This window comes from Tenrec ecaudatus, chromosome 1, assembly GCF_050624435.1.
Source record: "Tenrec ecaudatus isolate mTenEca1 chromosome 1, mTenEca1.hap1, whole genome shotgun sequence".
Lineage (NCBI taxonomy): Eukaryota > Metazoa > Chordata > Mammalia > Afrosoricida > Tenrecidae > Tenrec > Tenrec ecaudatus.
Window position 1 is genome coordinate 10226067 of NC_134530.1, and position 15594 is coordinate 10241660.

General features: G+C 50.3%; 1 pseudogene; it reads right to left on the minus strand.

Moving 5' to 3' along the window:
- Positions 1-702: 702 nt before the first annotated feature.
- LOC142439430 (CD209 antigen-like protein 2) lies at positions 703-2912 on the minus strand (annotated as a pseudogene).
- Between the last annotated feature and the right edge of the window lie 12682 nt (positions 2913-15594).

Consider the following 15594-nt stretch of genomic DNA (forward strand, 5'->3'; position numbering starts at 1 on the left):
TTTTTTCCTTGCTTGTGCTCCTCGTTATTAGCCCCCCAGTCCCCCTCAACCTCCCTGGCCCTACCCCCAAGAAACCATTTATCCAGACACTGTCTCCACCCACTCTGGATATCATATACTGAGAAACATAGAAAGACAACAAAACAAGCAAACAAAAGCTAACAACAAATAACAGAATAAAGCAGAGGAAAACCTCAATGGAAAAGAAAGCAGGAAAATATTAAAAACGAGCCCAACTTTAAAATGGGTCAAAAGAAACATGGATCGCCAGAAGGTAAAAAAACAAACAAACTGATCTGTTCTCGAAGAAGTGCAGCCAGAGAGCTCCTTAGAAGCAAGGATGGCAAGACGACATCTCACGTGCTTACCAGGAGAGAGCAGCCCCGGGAGAAGGACACCGGGCTTGGCAAAATAGAGGGGCACCAGAAAAGGGGCAGGCCCTGGGTGAGATGGATGGACGCAGCAGGAGGATGGGGCAGGGCAGTGCTTTGTGCTGCCACACAGAGAGGATCGCCGGCACCTACCACCAGCCTGCGGTGACGGAATTAGAGTCCTGGCCACTGTGGCCAGGTCAGCAAGGACACATTGACTGGGACTCAAAATGCCAGGGGTGACTTTATTACCGAGACGTCAAGGGGGGCTGTGGGGAAACAGTTTTCGCTGCAGCCAGGAATCTCCCGTCAGTGGAGAAGTTGGGGAGCAGGTCTCAGAGGAGAAGGGGGTCTCCGAAGGAGGATGGGAACTGAGCAAAGGGAAAACCATGAGAGGCTGGGGCTGGGTGGCAGCAAGGTGCCCAAGTGGCCGGGGCTCTGCAGCCTGGGGGTGCAGGGGTGCTCAGGGGGCCCCGCAGGAGGTCGCGGGCTTCTCACAGATCCAGAAGTTGTTGGAGTTACACGGGCTGTCGTTTCAGCCGTCCTTGAACAGCTCCGCGCAGTCCTCTTCCCCGATGTTGTTGGGCTCGCCGGTGAGCCAGAAGCTGTGAAGCCCATCAGAGCCATGAGCCCCCCACCTGACCCACGGCCTGACCCACGGCCCGCCCCAACGCCCTGGGCCCTGAGTTTGGAACGGTGGCCTTTCTAGGGCCAAGGGCGGTGCGGAGGGGCTCAGAGTTCAAACAATGACCCCTCCATCCAACCAGCTCTGTGAGGGGACAATGAGGCTCCCTGGGCCCCTGACCAGCACTTAGTGAATCAGAGTCCTCCGGGAGGTGACCAGGGCGCTGCATGCTTTTCAGATGCCCGTCTTTCCTCTTGGGATGGGGGGAGGGGGGGAGGAGCCCTTCCAGACCTTTCTCTCCGGGGCTCACCTGGTCTCGAGAGGGGTGTGGTCCACCCAGTGCCACTTGCCCTCACTGTGGACATCGGTGAGGCCGATCCAGATACGGTCATCTTTCCTGAAGTTCCAGGTCGAAAGGAACTTCTGCAGGGGAGGGGGCATCAGGAGAAGTCCCTTCTGCAGTCTAACCTCCCGCGCCCCTCCCCCCACCCCACCCTGTTACGCTGTGCGGGCTACAGCTGTGAGCTGAGGAGGCACGTGTGTGTCAGTGTGCTGCCCTGTGTCTCGGACCAGGCACGCGTGTCTGGGGAGGGATCGTGGATGATTCCCGAGGGTCCCGGCGTTTCCCACCCACGTGACCTCCCCAGGCCTGCGTGTCCTCCTCCAGGCAGTCTTTGCTGATTGCATCTGGGCCACCACCGCTCAGAGGGAGGTGGAGGGTGGTAGAAGGCCTTTGGCTGACCAGCGGCAGGAGCCAGCGCCTGCCTGGGGAACCCTGCCGGGCCCACCTGCTCCTCGGCACTGTTGATGATCAGGAGCTGGGCCCCTAGGCCCTGACAGTGGGAGGCAGCCGTGTCCCACGTTTTCTGAGTCTGGGAGAGGAAGTAGCACTTGTTGTGGAAGACTTCCCAGTTCCAGGAGCAGGGACGGCAGAGGCCGGCTACAGAGGAGGAGCAGGGCAGACGGACATGTCACTGGACCCCCCTGCATCAGCCCTTGGGAATCCTGGGGAGGGGATGGTGGGGGGAGAGGCAGGGCCCCGGTAGTTAGGGACCCACTCCGTGCACCCGTGAGAAAGAGCTCAGGTCTGTCATGGTCTCCCCCGGAAGACGCGGGCTGCAGAGGCAGGTCCTAAGCCCACGCGATGGACCCCGAGATCTCTCACCCAAGGAGGCATTCAGCCAGGTGAGCTGTTGGCGGATCCCCTGCAACTCCTGAAGTGCTGGGGAGGAACGAGAGAAGAAGGGGAAGGCCGGTCGCCTTCTGGCAAGCACCTTCTGTGCAGCGCTGTGCAGAGGAGGCCCCGGGAGGACACCAGGACATGGCTCTCACAGGGACTCCCCGGCTCATTTCACAGCCGAGAAAACTGAGGCCGCAAAACTAACTTGCCCAACAACAGCCCGCAGGATATCACACCAAGGTCCAATCTCCTCCCCTGCTCCTGTCTCCCATCTTTCTCCCAGGGCTTGTTGGGGTTCATGCTGCACCAAAGCCCCATCCCACTTAGGACCCCAGCATCCAGCCCTTCACCTGTTCTGTAATCTCCTTGGTGGTCCCCCGGGTCCCTCCTGGGGGCCCAGGAGACAGCACCTGGGAGAAGGAGGGGCTCTGAGGGAGCACCTGGTGTGTGCTCATTACCTGCCAGGTTTAGGAGCAAGGCCTCCTCTTGGGCTCCGAGTGCCCTAACCCACACCCCATGGTACTGTAAGGGACTTGCATGAGGCTCAAAGATGGGCTTTGGGGCCCCCTCCCGCTCAGGACCAGTGCCCAGCCCCTTACCTAGACTGGCATTCCCTGGGTGGTCCCCCTTCTCCCTCTGCAGGACTTGATGGATCCTGTAAACTGCAATAGAGCACAGCACCCCTCCTTCCTGAGCGCTGACTGTACACCTGACCCTGTGCCCGGCCCAGCCCCATCCTCCCGGAGAGCCCAGGCCCCCACTACAGAGACAGTCAGCATTGCACAGGACAGAGGACAGGCTCAGAGAGGGACAGTGCCCTGCCCATGGTCACACAGGGAGGCAGGTGGAGTCCGGGCACTCAGTCCTGGTGGGTTTAGGGACTCTGGAAAGGGCAAGGGCCATCCAACAGGGAAACCCCAAGGGACCCAGGCCCCCTTTCTCCCAGCACTCGCAGGCCCAGCCCCTCACTCACCTTGCACCTGGGTGACCACCAGGAGCACGAAGACGAGGCCCAGAAAGAAGAGAAGCAGCAGCAGAGGCAGGGAGACTCGGGGCAGACAGCCTGCAGGACCGGCAGAGCTGGGAGCTCAGGGACAGAGTTCTCTCTGCCCCTCCTGGAGAGGTCACCATCTTCCCACCGCCCCAGGCCCTGCCCCGGACCATCCACCCCACACAGTACCTGCTGTGCTCCTGAGACGATGCATCTGTAAAGTTCCAGGGCCTTTCTCCGCAGGTCTCTGGCCCCAGAATATCACCTCTGAACCAGGTCAAACATAATCCCAGTGAGTTGCCCGTTCACCCCCACCCTAAGACTGGAAGCTCTCACACACACACACACACACACACACACACACACACACACACACACTCACTCACCGGGGCTTGTTGGCTCGTTGATATATTCATTCTCCATCATGTACTTCTCTCCCCTGCTCCTCCTCCCTGTCCACCCTTTCACTGGAAGGCGGTTGCTTTATTGCCCATGAGGACCACTCTGCACAGTCACCCCTCCGTCCCTGTTCACAACCAGAGAAGAACAACAAGGAAGTGCTTCCCCCAGCACACCACACCCCCTGGAAAGGAGGGGTCAGGGATGAGGTGACTGGCAGAGTGCCAGAAGGCACATGTTCCAACCCCGATCCAGCCTTGACCTTGACCCCATGAGACCCATCGCCTTTTCAGTGCCTCGGTTTCCTCCGCGGTGGCGGAAGGGGACAGCAACCCGCTTTGCACTGCGGGAGTGGCATTTTGCAGCTCCACGTTCCTAGTTATATATATTTTTTGACACCAGTGGTTCTCAAACTTTCCTCATCCCGCGACCCTTCAATACATTTCCTCATGCTGACACCGCGCCCCCCCCCCCCCGCCCCAACCATAAAATTATTTCCGTTGCTACTTCATCACTGTCAGTTTGCTACTGTGATGAATCGGGCGACTCCTGTGAAAGCGTCGTTTGACCCCCAAAGGGGTTGCGACCCACAGATCGAGAACCGCTGTTTGACACCTTTGTTGTCGAGATTACAGGCCTCGGGGCGCAGCCCCGTGCAATGGTGTGCATGCATGCACTTCAGGCGCATGCGTTCCTTTCTGTGACCTGGACAGCTGTCTCCCAGCACCCTTCTCTACCACTTGCTCCTCCCCAGGGAGGTCAACTCCCTGCCCTTTCAGCTTCCATCGACCCTTTCCGTGTTTGTCACTGATCTCACAGAGCTAAAGTCTTAAAAGAGTACATGCTCAAGGCAGACCGTCTCGACTAATTCAGCTCAGCTGTTGTTTAAGAGGGGGAGTAATGAGCCAGTCAGGGTGACGTGTAGCAATGATGAAACATGCAACATTCCTCTAGTTCTTTAATATTTCCTCCCCTCCCCCCACTATCATGATCCCGATTCTACCTTACACATACAGCTAGACCAGAGGATGGACACTGGTACAGATAGGAACTGGAAACACCGGGAATCCAGGACAGATGAACCCCTCAGGACCAGTGGTGAGAGTGGCAATATGGGGAGGGTGGAGGGAAGGTGGGTGGAAAGGGGGAACCAATTACAAGGATCTACATTTAACCTCCTCCCTGGGGGATGGACAACAGAAAAGTGGGCGAAGGGAGACGTCAGACAGTGTAAGACATGACAAAATAATAATTTATAAATTATCAGGGGTTCATAGTGGGGAGGAGTGGGGAGGAAGGGGGGAAATGAGGAGCTCATGGCAGGGGCTTGGGTGGAGAGCAAATGTTTTGAGAATGATGAGGGCAACAAATGTACAGATGTGCTTGACACAATGGATGGATGGATGGATGGATTGTGATAAGAGTTGTATGAGCCCCCAATAAAATGATTTTTAAAAAGAATGGGAGCAATGATTCCCTGAGGGCACAGAAAGAGAGGGGAGTGGGAGAGGGAGAAGGGGGAACTGGTAGCAGCAGTGACACTAGAACCCCACTCGAGGAGAACGAATTACAGAGTGATAGGTGAACGGATACATGGGGTGGTACAAGATATGGCCAACAAAAGCAAAAGCAAAAGCAAAAGAAATAACAGTAATGATAATATTTAATACAACAACAAGGGTTCCTAGAGGGCAGGGCAGGGGAGGCCGGGGATAAAAGGGAGCTGATTTCAAAGTGCAAGAAGAACAAAGATGTTTTGGAAATGATGGTGGCCAAGCTCAGAGGATGACAGCCCAGCTCAGAGGGCCCAGTGCACAGAGAGGACCATATAGCCGGCCCCAGGGCAGGATGCGACAGCCTGCACTGACCCATGTCCCTACACGGAGCGGCGGGGGAAGCAGAGCAAGGAGGTCCCAAGGGAGTATAAAGGATGGACTTTGGGGCCAGGATGTGGCACTCCGTCAGACTCATCCGGAAAACACTCCTAAAGGCCAACAAACAGACCTCGAACTATTAACAGGCTTTGTTTTCCTGGGTGTTTTTTTGTTTTGTGTTTTTCCTCTTCTTTTAAATTTTGTACATCAGTGGCTTTTATGTTTGTTAGTTTGTTGGTGTTGCTGCCGTCGTCACATGTTCTTATGAGCCACTTTGGTGATGTCAAAGCCATCCTCAATTTTATGCACATATTAATATATCTGAAGTTCCACCTAGATAAGATAGGCTGGACAAACAATGTGAGAAGAAAATAATGGGACCAACGGTCCCGGAGGGACATGAGAGTGTGGGAGGTAGGGGAAGGGAGGAGGTGTTGGCCAACCCAGGGACAAGGGAACAATGAATGGCTCAAACCCAGTGGAGGGAGGGGACTGGAGGACTGGTAGGGAGTGACCAAGGGCAAGGTAACTGAGAGGAATTACTGAAACCAGAATGAAGGCTGAACATGATAGTGGGACAGGAGGAAAGCGGAAGGAAATAGAGGAAAGGAGCAGGAGGCAAAGGGCATACATAGAAGCCTAAATACAGGCATGTACATATGTAAATATATTTATGATTATGGTAGAAATAGACCTATGTGCATATATTTATAGTTTAGTAGTAGAGTAGCAGGTGGACATTGGACCTCCTCGCGCGCATTTCTTTAATACAAGAGCACCTTGCTCTGCTAAATGATCATTTGATGATACCCACCTTCCCCACATGATCGCTGAAGACAGACGTGTGCATAAGCGAACGTGGTGAAGAAAGCTGATGGTGTCGAGCTATCAAAAGAGATAGTGTCTGGGGTAGTAAAAGCTTGAAGGCAAACAAACGGCCATCTAGCTTGGAAGCAACACAGCCCACAGAGAAGAAGCACACAAGCCTGTGTGAACACGAGGTGTTGAAGGGATCAGGTAGCAGACACCAAAGAGCAAAAACCATCATTGTGTGATCACCTTCCTCACATATACGCTGAAGACGAATGTGTGCATAAGTAAGTGTGGTGAAGAAGGCTGATGGTGCCCAGCTATCAAGAGATATAGCATCTGGGGTCTTTTTTTAAAATCTTTTTATTGGGGCTCATAAGGCTCTTATCACAATCTGTACATACATCAATTGAGCAAAGCACCCTTATACATTCGTTGCACTCGTCACTCTCATAATTAGCATCTGGGGTCTTAAGGTTTGAAAGTAAACAAGCGGCCATCTAGACCAGAAACAACAAAGCCCACATGGAAGCAGCACACCAACATGTGTGATCATGAATGGCCGAGGGGACCAGGTTTCAAGCACCAAAGGCAGGGGGGGATCATATCATCGTGAATGAGGGGAGCACATGATGGGGACCCAATGCCCATCTGTAGATATCTGGACATCCCTTGCAGAGGGGTAGTGGGGAGGAGATGAGTCACTCAGGGTTCAGTGTAGCAATAATGAAACTCACAACCTTCCTCTAGTTCTAAAACGCTTCCTCCCCCCAACTACCATGATCCCAATTCTATCTTGAAAACCTGGTTAGACCAGAGGATGCACAGCGGTGCAGATGGGGACTGGAAACACAGGGAATCTAGGACAGATGAACCCCTCAGGGCCAGTGGTGAGAGTGGTGATACCAGGAGGGAAGGGGGTGTAGAAAGGGGGAACTGATCACATGGATCTACATATAACCTCCTCTCTGGGGGATGGGCAACAGAAAAGTGGGTGAAGGGAGTGTAAGATAAAATAAAATAAAAATTTATAAATTATTAAGGGTTCATGAGGGAGGGGGGAGCAGGGAGGGAGGAGGAGGAGAAAAGGGAAAATGAGAAGCTGATTCCAGGAATCCAAGCGGAAGGCGAATTTTGAGAATGACGAGGGCAACGAATGTATAAGCGTGCTTTACACAATTGATGTACGTATGGATTGTGATAAGAGTTGTATGAGCCCCAATAAAGTGATTTAAGAAAAAAACAAGAAAACGATGGTGGCAGCAATTGTACCATCAGGCTCGATCGAATTGAGCTATGGATTGTTACAACGTCCGTAAGAGTTCCCAATAAAAATGGAAACACTGCCACGACCCTGAGCCATCCTCACAGTGGTCCCATGCCTGAGCCCTCGATGCAGCCACTGTGTCCATCCATCTCATCGAGGGCCTTCCTCTTGTTCGCTGCCCTTCCATTTAGCAAGCGTGACGTCCTTCTCCAGGGACTGGTCTCTCCTGACAGTATGTCCAAAGTCTGTAAGACCTTGCATTCGGCCTTCCTTCTTCCAGTACAGAGCAGTTGTCCCATGGTACTTTCAACATGCTTTTCCAGCAACCACAATCCTTCTACCATCTTCCTTATTTTCACATGCATATGATGCCATGAAGAATACCGTGGCTTGGGTCAGGCACACCTTAGTCCTCAAAGTAACATCCTCGCTTTTCAATACTCTAGCATTCGGTCTTGTGCAACAAATTTACCCAAGGTGGCGCATCTTTTGACCTCTTGACTGCTGTTTCCAGGAGCATTGGTTGTGGATCCAATTCAGACAAAATCCTTGACAACTTCAACCTCTTCTCCATGTATCATGATGTTACCACCTATGGGTTCCGTTGTGAGGATTTTGAGCTTCCTTACATTGAATTCATTGGATCGTAATCCATATTAAGGGCCACAATCCTTGATCTTCATAATCATGTGTCTTCAGCCCTCCTCATTTTCAGCAAGCAGGCTTATGTTATCTGCATTCCGCGGGCTATTAAGCCCTCCTCCAATCCCGACGCTGCACTCACCTTCGTACACAATCCAGCTTCTCTGATGATCAGCTCAGCACCGAGACTGAACAAGCACGGTCAGAGGACACAACCCTGACGCACACCTTTTCCGATTTTAAAGCAGGCGGTATTCCCTTGTTCTGTTCGCACACTGCCTTTTGATCCGTGTCCAGGTTCCTCGTGAGCACGATGAACTGCTGTGGAATTCCCATGTTCCTCCAGGCGCTCCACAGTGTACGATGGCCCGTGCAGCTGAAGCCTTTACACAGCCAATGAAGCACAAGTAAACATCTTCCGGGTAGTCTCTGCTTTGAGTTCATAGCCATCCGATGCCAGCAATGATATTCCTTGTCCCACATCCTCTTCTGGAGCTGGCCGGAACTTTGGGTCATTCCCTGACAATATGCTGTTGCAACCACTGTTGAACGAGCTGCAGTAGAATTTCACTGGTGCGCGATGTCAGTGACAGTGTTCGATAGTTGGAGCATTCGGTCGGGTCACCTTTCTTTGGAGTGGGTACAAATATGGATCTCTTCCTGTCAGCCAGGTAGCTGCTTCCAAACTTCCTGCCTTAGATGAGTGAGTGCTCCCTGTGCTTTTGCCGCTTGCTGAAACATCTCAATGGGTATTTCGTCAACTCTTGGACCCTTGTTTTTGGCTGATACGTTCAGTGTTGCCTGAACTTCGTTCGGCGCCATTGGCTCTTGCCCATATGCTACCTCCTGCATTGATGGGCCGGTGACGAGTTCTTCGTGGTGCAGTGACTCTGTGTACTCTTTCCATCTTCTCTTGGAGCCTCCTGCATTGGTTAATAGTTTGCCTCGAGAACTTCCAAAATTGCAATTTGAGGTTTCAGTTTTTTTTCTCGAGTTCTTTCATTGTCACATGTGCTTGTTTTCCCCTTTTGGTTTTCTAGCTCTGTGTCCTTGCACTTTCTGCTATCAAAATTGACTAACGCTGACCTGTGAAGTTTTCTCTTGAGCTCCCTGACTTTAGCTTTGGCTTTAGCTACTCTATGATGGAGAGCAAGTTTCAGAGTCTTTTCTGACATCCACTTTGATCTTTTCTTTCTTTCTTGTCTTTTTAATAACCCATCCCAGCAGCGGAGAGGCCCACTCTCCAAGGAGGGGCAGCGAGGGGGGAACCTTGCCCTGAGTCATAGACAATACCCGAGCATGGAATTTAGCAGGGCAGTTGAATGAAAACAACCAGTCTCCTAAGCATCAGACCCACGACTCCTGACACTCTGGCTTTGCATCCTCTGTCACATGTTGCCTATCTTGACCCTTGCTGAGAAGCCCTGGTGACATCGTGGTTCACTGATTGCGATGCTTACTGCAAGGTTGGCAATTCGAAACCACCAGAGTTCTTCCCAGGAAAGAGGCTGGGCCTTCTGCTCCTGTAAACAGATACAATCTCAGGAACCCACAGGGGCAGTTCCGCCCTTCCTGTAGGGTCTCTACGAGTGGGTATTAGCTCGACGGGCAGGGAGTTTGGTTTTTTCGTTTTGGGGTCTCCTTGGCTGAATCCCCTGTGCCTAGTAAATGACCTAGCATCTCATAGCTCAGCCACTCTGGAGGCAGGTGTTCTACGAGCCACAGGAGAATGAGTGTGGTCCCCCAAGGACCATGACCCTGAGGACACCACAGCTGCTGGGTTGCAGGAGGAAGCAGAAGGGCCAAGTTGCAGCACTGTGACTTTGCATTAGCATTTTCTGTGGATGCTACTGGGGAAAAAGTCCTTCGGTTGCACTAAGGCTTGAGCAAAGGTTGGGGTTTTGGAAGGGAGGGTGGGTCTTCCAAGAACACTGCTGTTCAAATAAAAGAGGGCCTGTCTCTCTTCTGATGGGAAGTGGCTTGTTGTTTTTTTGTGGGCGTTTCCAGAAACACTCAATGTATCCCTCAGATGCCTGAGTAATTGGTCTCACGCCCCAGTCCTCAACATCCAAGGGGAGTTCCGTTGTGCCCGTCTGTTTCAGTTCTCCTTTACCATGTGCGCTGCGCACATGACACAGCCTTCGTTACTGAAAGGGAAGGGCACTCGAACATGTATTATTTTTTTTAGGTAGATATGTCTTTCGTTTATTATTTATTTATTAGTTGTGGTTTCATACACATAGCACATCACTCCATCTTTCAATCACATCAAGTAGACGTGTACAATTGCGACCACCATCAGTTTCCAAACAATCTTTTTCTACAGGGACTCCGTGATATTGTCTCCCTTTCACCGCCCCCTCCCCCACCACCATTGTACCCCCCTGCCCCCTGAACCCTATTTGCTGTCCCCACAGGTTCGTCAATCCTGGGTTTCGTAAAATGGAAAAGCACACAACACAGCTTCGATAACACCTCTGAGACACACTAAGATGAACACACAAACACTGAACAAAACAATACAAACCTCAAATACAGAAAATTTGAGAAACCAGATCAGGGTCCAGTCTGCATCACAGAGGGGAATCTACTAACGCTGTTGTAGCTGTTCAGGTCAGAGTTATGCCTTTGACCTTGTATCCTCCTTTCTCCCAAGCACTCTGTTTAGTGACCACGTTCCTCCCATCCCTCCATTTCAGGTAGGGGGAGTTCGCCAGAGGCTTATTTCCTGTGGAGTTCCTCTAGTGGATCTTGGGCTCCACTGCCATCTCTCACCTCTGCACACCAGAGTCACACAATTTAGCCTCTGATCGCGATCCCTCCTTTGAGTTCAGATGACATGGATTCCAATCCTCCGGATGCTAATGATGGTGTGCTTCTTCCATGTGGACTCAGTTGACATCTCACGTAGACAAGCCTTTAAGACCCCAGACGTTATTTTATCTGATAGCCGGGCACCATCTACATTCTTCACCACATTTTGCTATAGCACCTCTATCTTCCGTGTCCCCTTCCTGAGGGCGAGTATGAAGCAGGGCTATGATGTAAGAATTGATTGTTCTTAAGTTGGAGCTAGGAGTTAGTGGGAGCCCAAAGCCCATTCCTGGATCTATGCTTCTAGATAGATAGATAGATAGATAGATAGATAGGGATGATATAGATATAGGTATAGATATAGATATACATATAGATATAGATTTTTTTTAATTTGCTCTAACTGGGGAGCTAAAACATATGTCATGCCAGAGTTTAATGACATCAAACAGAACTGTACAATTACTTCTGTAATCAGCCTCCAAACCTACTTGTCCTTCATGGACTCCTTGACATCCTCTCCCTCTTATCTCCCCTCCCCCGAAACCCTTGTTCCATTTGCTTTCTCTAGAGGTTCAAAGTCCCCGAGTTTCATTTACGGGAAAACAGAGAAACAAATGACACAGCTTCAATAGGGTGACCCCCCCCCCACTGGTGACTCCCCTCTTAGAAACACCCTACTATGAACAAGTATTAACCAAAATGTAACAAAATGACTATCGCTGGATTGCTGGAATGATGTGTATCTAAATACAGCATGCGGGGCCTTGATGTAACAAGACCTTGTTTGTCCACCAACCACAGTACATCCCTCATGGTACAGCTGTCTTCTGTTTCCTCAGACACCATGTGTTTACGGCTTACGTCCTCAGGTTACAAGTCTGTCTGAAGTAGAGTCCAGTTCTCCCAATGGAGATCCGTATAGGGTCTCACCAAATGCAGCCTCTGGAGCATGCCGTGTGCCCCAAAGATCCAGAATTCAGTGTCCCAGTGTTCCATGAGACCCGGCCTGGGTTCCCAGGGATACCGTCAGAGGCCCCTCTCCCCCACCCATTTGATCCCAGCTGAAGTGATGTGCTCCGGCCAACTGACCTACACGATACTTACCTGCAGAGGATGATGTGAGGCTCATGGGCACTGGTCCGGCTCTTTACCAGGCTTTCTGGTCCCAGCCAGAGACTCGGTGCCCAGAAAGCTTGAGCTAGTGCCAGTTCGGCTGCGTGTTCCTACCATGGTGGACGCATACAGTATCTGTCCTTTAGTGCTCGACTGACTTCACTGAGCACAATGTCTCCCAGATCCCTCCATGTCTTGAAGTTTCGTTGCTGTTTTTTAGGGATGCGTACAGTTCCACCGTCCATTTGTACCAGAGCTTTTTATCCACTCTCCTACTGATGGGAACATAGGCTGCTTCCAGCTTCTTGCTATTGCGAACCGTGCTGCGATGAACATTGGGGAGCAAACGACCGTTGAACACTTACTGATGAAGATCACAGATTGTAACCTTCAGTATGGGTTGCACCTCAGAGTAAACAGAAGCTGCAAGTGGACTGATGAGCAACACTATTGAGTGACGGTCAGTGAATACAGGCCTTCAAGTCATGACTCCTTACGGGCCGAGCCATAGCTTTTGTTTTCTTGGGGCATCTTTGTTTTTTTGTTTATTTAACTTTATTTTTCCTTTCTTTCTTGTTTTAAAATAGAATTTTATTTATTTATTTATGATAAATCATTTTATTGTGGGCTCTTACAGCTCTTCTAACAATTCATACATCAATGGTGGGTTATTTTTTTGTTGTTGTTGTTTTGTTTTTTTTTGTTTGTTTGTTTTTAACAATTTATTGGGGCTGATACAATTCTTCTCACAGTTCATACATATACATACATCAACTGCATAAAGCACATCTGTACAGTCTCTGCCCCAATCATCCCCTTCTCTTTTCTTCTTTTACATTTTATTAGGGACTCCAACACCTCTTACCACAATCCATACATATACATACATCAATTGTATAAAGCACACCCATACATTCCCTGTCCCAATCATTCTCAAGGCATCTGCTCTCCACTCAAGCCCCTTGCATCAGGTCCTCTTTTTTTTCCCCCCCCTCCCTCCCTTTTCCCCCCTCCCTCATATGCCCTTGGTAATTTATACCTCGTTATTTTGTCATATCTTGCCCTATTCGGGGTCTCCCTTCCCCCCTTCTCTGCTGTCCCTCTCCCAGGGAAGAGGTCACATGTGGCTCCTTGTAAACAGTTCCCCCTTTCCAACCCACTCACCCTCCACTCTCCCAGCATCGTCCCTCACGCCCTTGGTCCTGGAGGTATCATCCACCCTGGACTCCCTGCATCTCCAGCCCTCATATGTACCAGTGTACAGCCTCTGTCCTATCCAGCCCCGCAAGGCAGAACTCGGATCATGGCAGTTGGGGGGAGGAAGCATCCAGGATCTGGGGGAAAGCTGTGCTCTTCATCGATACTACCTCACACCCTAATTAACCCATCTCCTCTCCTAAACCCCTCTATGAGGGGATCTCCATTGGCCGACACTTGGGCCTTGGGTCTCCACTCAGCACTTCCCCCTTCATTTAATATAATATATATACACATACATATATAAATATACACATAAATACACATACATACACACACTTATATCTTTTTTTTTTTTTTTGCATGATGCCTTATATCTGGTCCCTTGGGCACCTCGTGATCGCACTGGCCGGTGTGCTTCTTCCATGTGGGCTTACTTGTTTCTGAGCGAGATGGCCGCTTGTTCACCTTCAAGCCTTTAAGACCCCAGACACTATCTCTTTTGATAGCCGGGCACCATCAGCTTTCTTCACCACATTTGCTTGTGCACCCATTTGTCTTCAGCGATCCTATCATGGAGGTGTGCAGTCAATGATATGATTTTTTGTTCTTTGATGCCTGGTAACTGATCCCTTTGGGACCACTCGATCACACAGGCTGGTGTGTTCTTCCATGTGGACTTTGTTGCTTCTGAGCTAGATGGCCGCTTGTTTATCTTCAAGCCTTTAAGACCCCAGTCACTATCTCTTTTGATAGCCGGACACCATCAGCTTTCTTCACCACATTTACTTGTTCACCCACTTTGGCTCCAGCCGTTGTGTCGGGAGAGTGAGCATCATAGAGTTCCAATTTAATAAAAGAAGGTATTCATGCATAGAGGGAGTGTTTGAGTAGAGGCCCAAGGTCCTTCCGCCACCTTAATACTTGACCTATAAATATCGACACAAAGATCTATTTCCCCAACCTCCTATATATATTTGCATGTACATGTCTTTGTCTAGACCTCCATGAATGCCCTTTGACTCCTAGCTCTTTCCTCCATCTCCCTTGACCTTCCTCCTGCCCTACTACCATGCTTCATCGCCACCTGGGCTAGAGTATACCTCTTTTCTAAGCAACCTTACCCTTGATCATTTCCCACCAGGCCTGCCACTCCCCCTTCTCTACCCTTTGGGGTCCCATGTTTTTCCCTTGTCCCTGGGTTTGTTAACACCACTTCCTTACCCCCCCCTACCCCCCACCCCAAGTCCCCCCGGAACTGTCGGTCCCGTTGTTTTTCATCCAGATAGTTAATCCAGCCTGTCCTATTCAGACAGACCTGTGGAGTCACTATGGTGGGTTATTTTTAATCATGTGATTGGGGGCTCATACAGCTCTTATCACAATCCATACATACATCCATGGTGTCAAGCACATTTGTACATTTGTTGCATCATCATTCTCAAAACATTTCCTTTCTGTTTGAGCCCTTGGTATCAGCTCCTCATTTCCCCCTGGCCCTCCCCACTCTCCCCTCCCTCCTCCCCATGAACCCTTGATAATTTATAAATTATTATTTTGTCTTATCTTACACTGTCCGACATCTCCCTTCACTCACTTTTCTGTAGTTCGTCCCCCAGGGAGGAGGTTATATGTAGATCCTTGTAATCGGTTCCCCCATACATCAATTGTAACAAGCACCTTTGTACATATGCTGCCACCATCATTTCCAAAACATTTTCTTTCTAGTTGAGTTGGGGGCATCTTTGATTTTTCCTTGGTCCAGGGTGTGGTTTAAGCCGCCATTTTGGGGGGGACATCAAATGCTGGCTCTGACCCTGGTCCCCTCACCTGGAAAGGTAGACCTCTCTTTCCCAACTGAGCCTCAGGGGAAGCAGGACCTGCTCTAACAGTTGGACAGTTTGGGTTTCTGGCTCTGGACCCTGTATTTGACTCACCCCTACTTAACCTTCAACTTTTGGGCTGAAAAGCACCCATCACTATGTGGAACAATTCCTCGAAGTTTTGTGAGTTTCTGTGGGCTGTAGCAACGATTGACAGAACCCAGGAACGTGACGGAATATCCTCAAGGGGGAATGAGTGTTGGTGGAGTTGAGTAGCATCTTGGAAGACTTGGACGTTCGGGACATCATTAATCTCCAACTCCTTGGGACCAGTCTGGTACTGATTCTTCTATGAGAAACTGTTGCAATGATTGTGATAAGCGGAGAAAAGATTGATGTTGTCAAGGATTTCATTTTACTTGGATCCATAATCAACCCTCATGAAACCAGCAAGTAGAGAAATTCAACAATACATTGCACCGGGC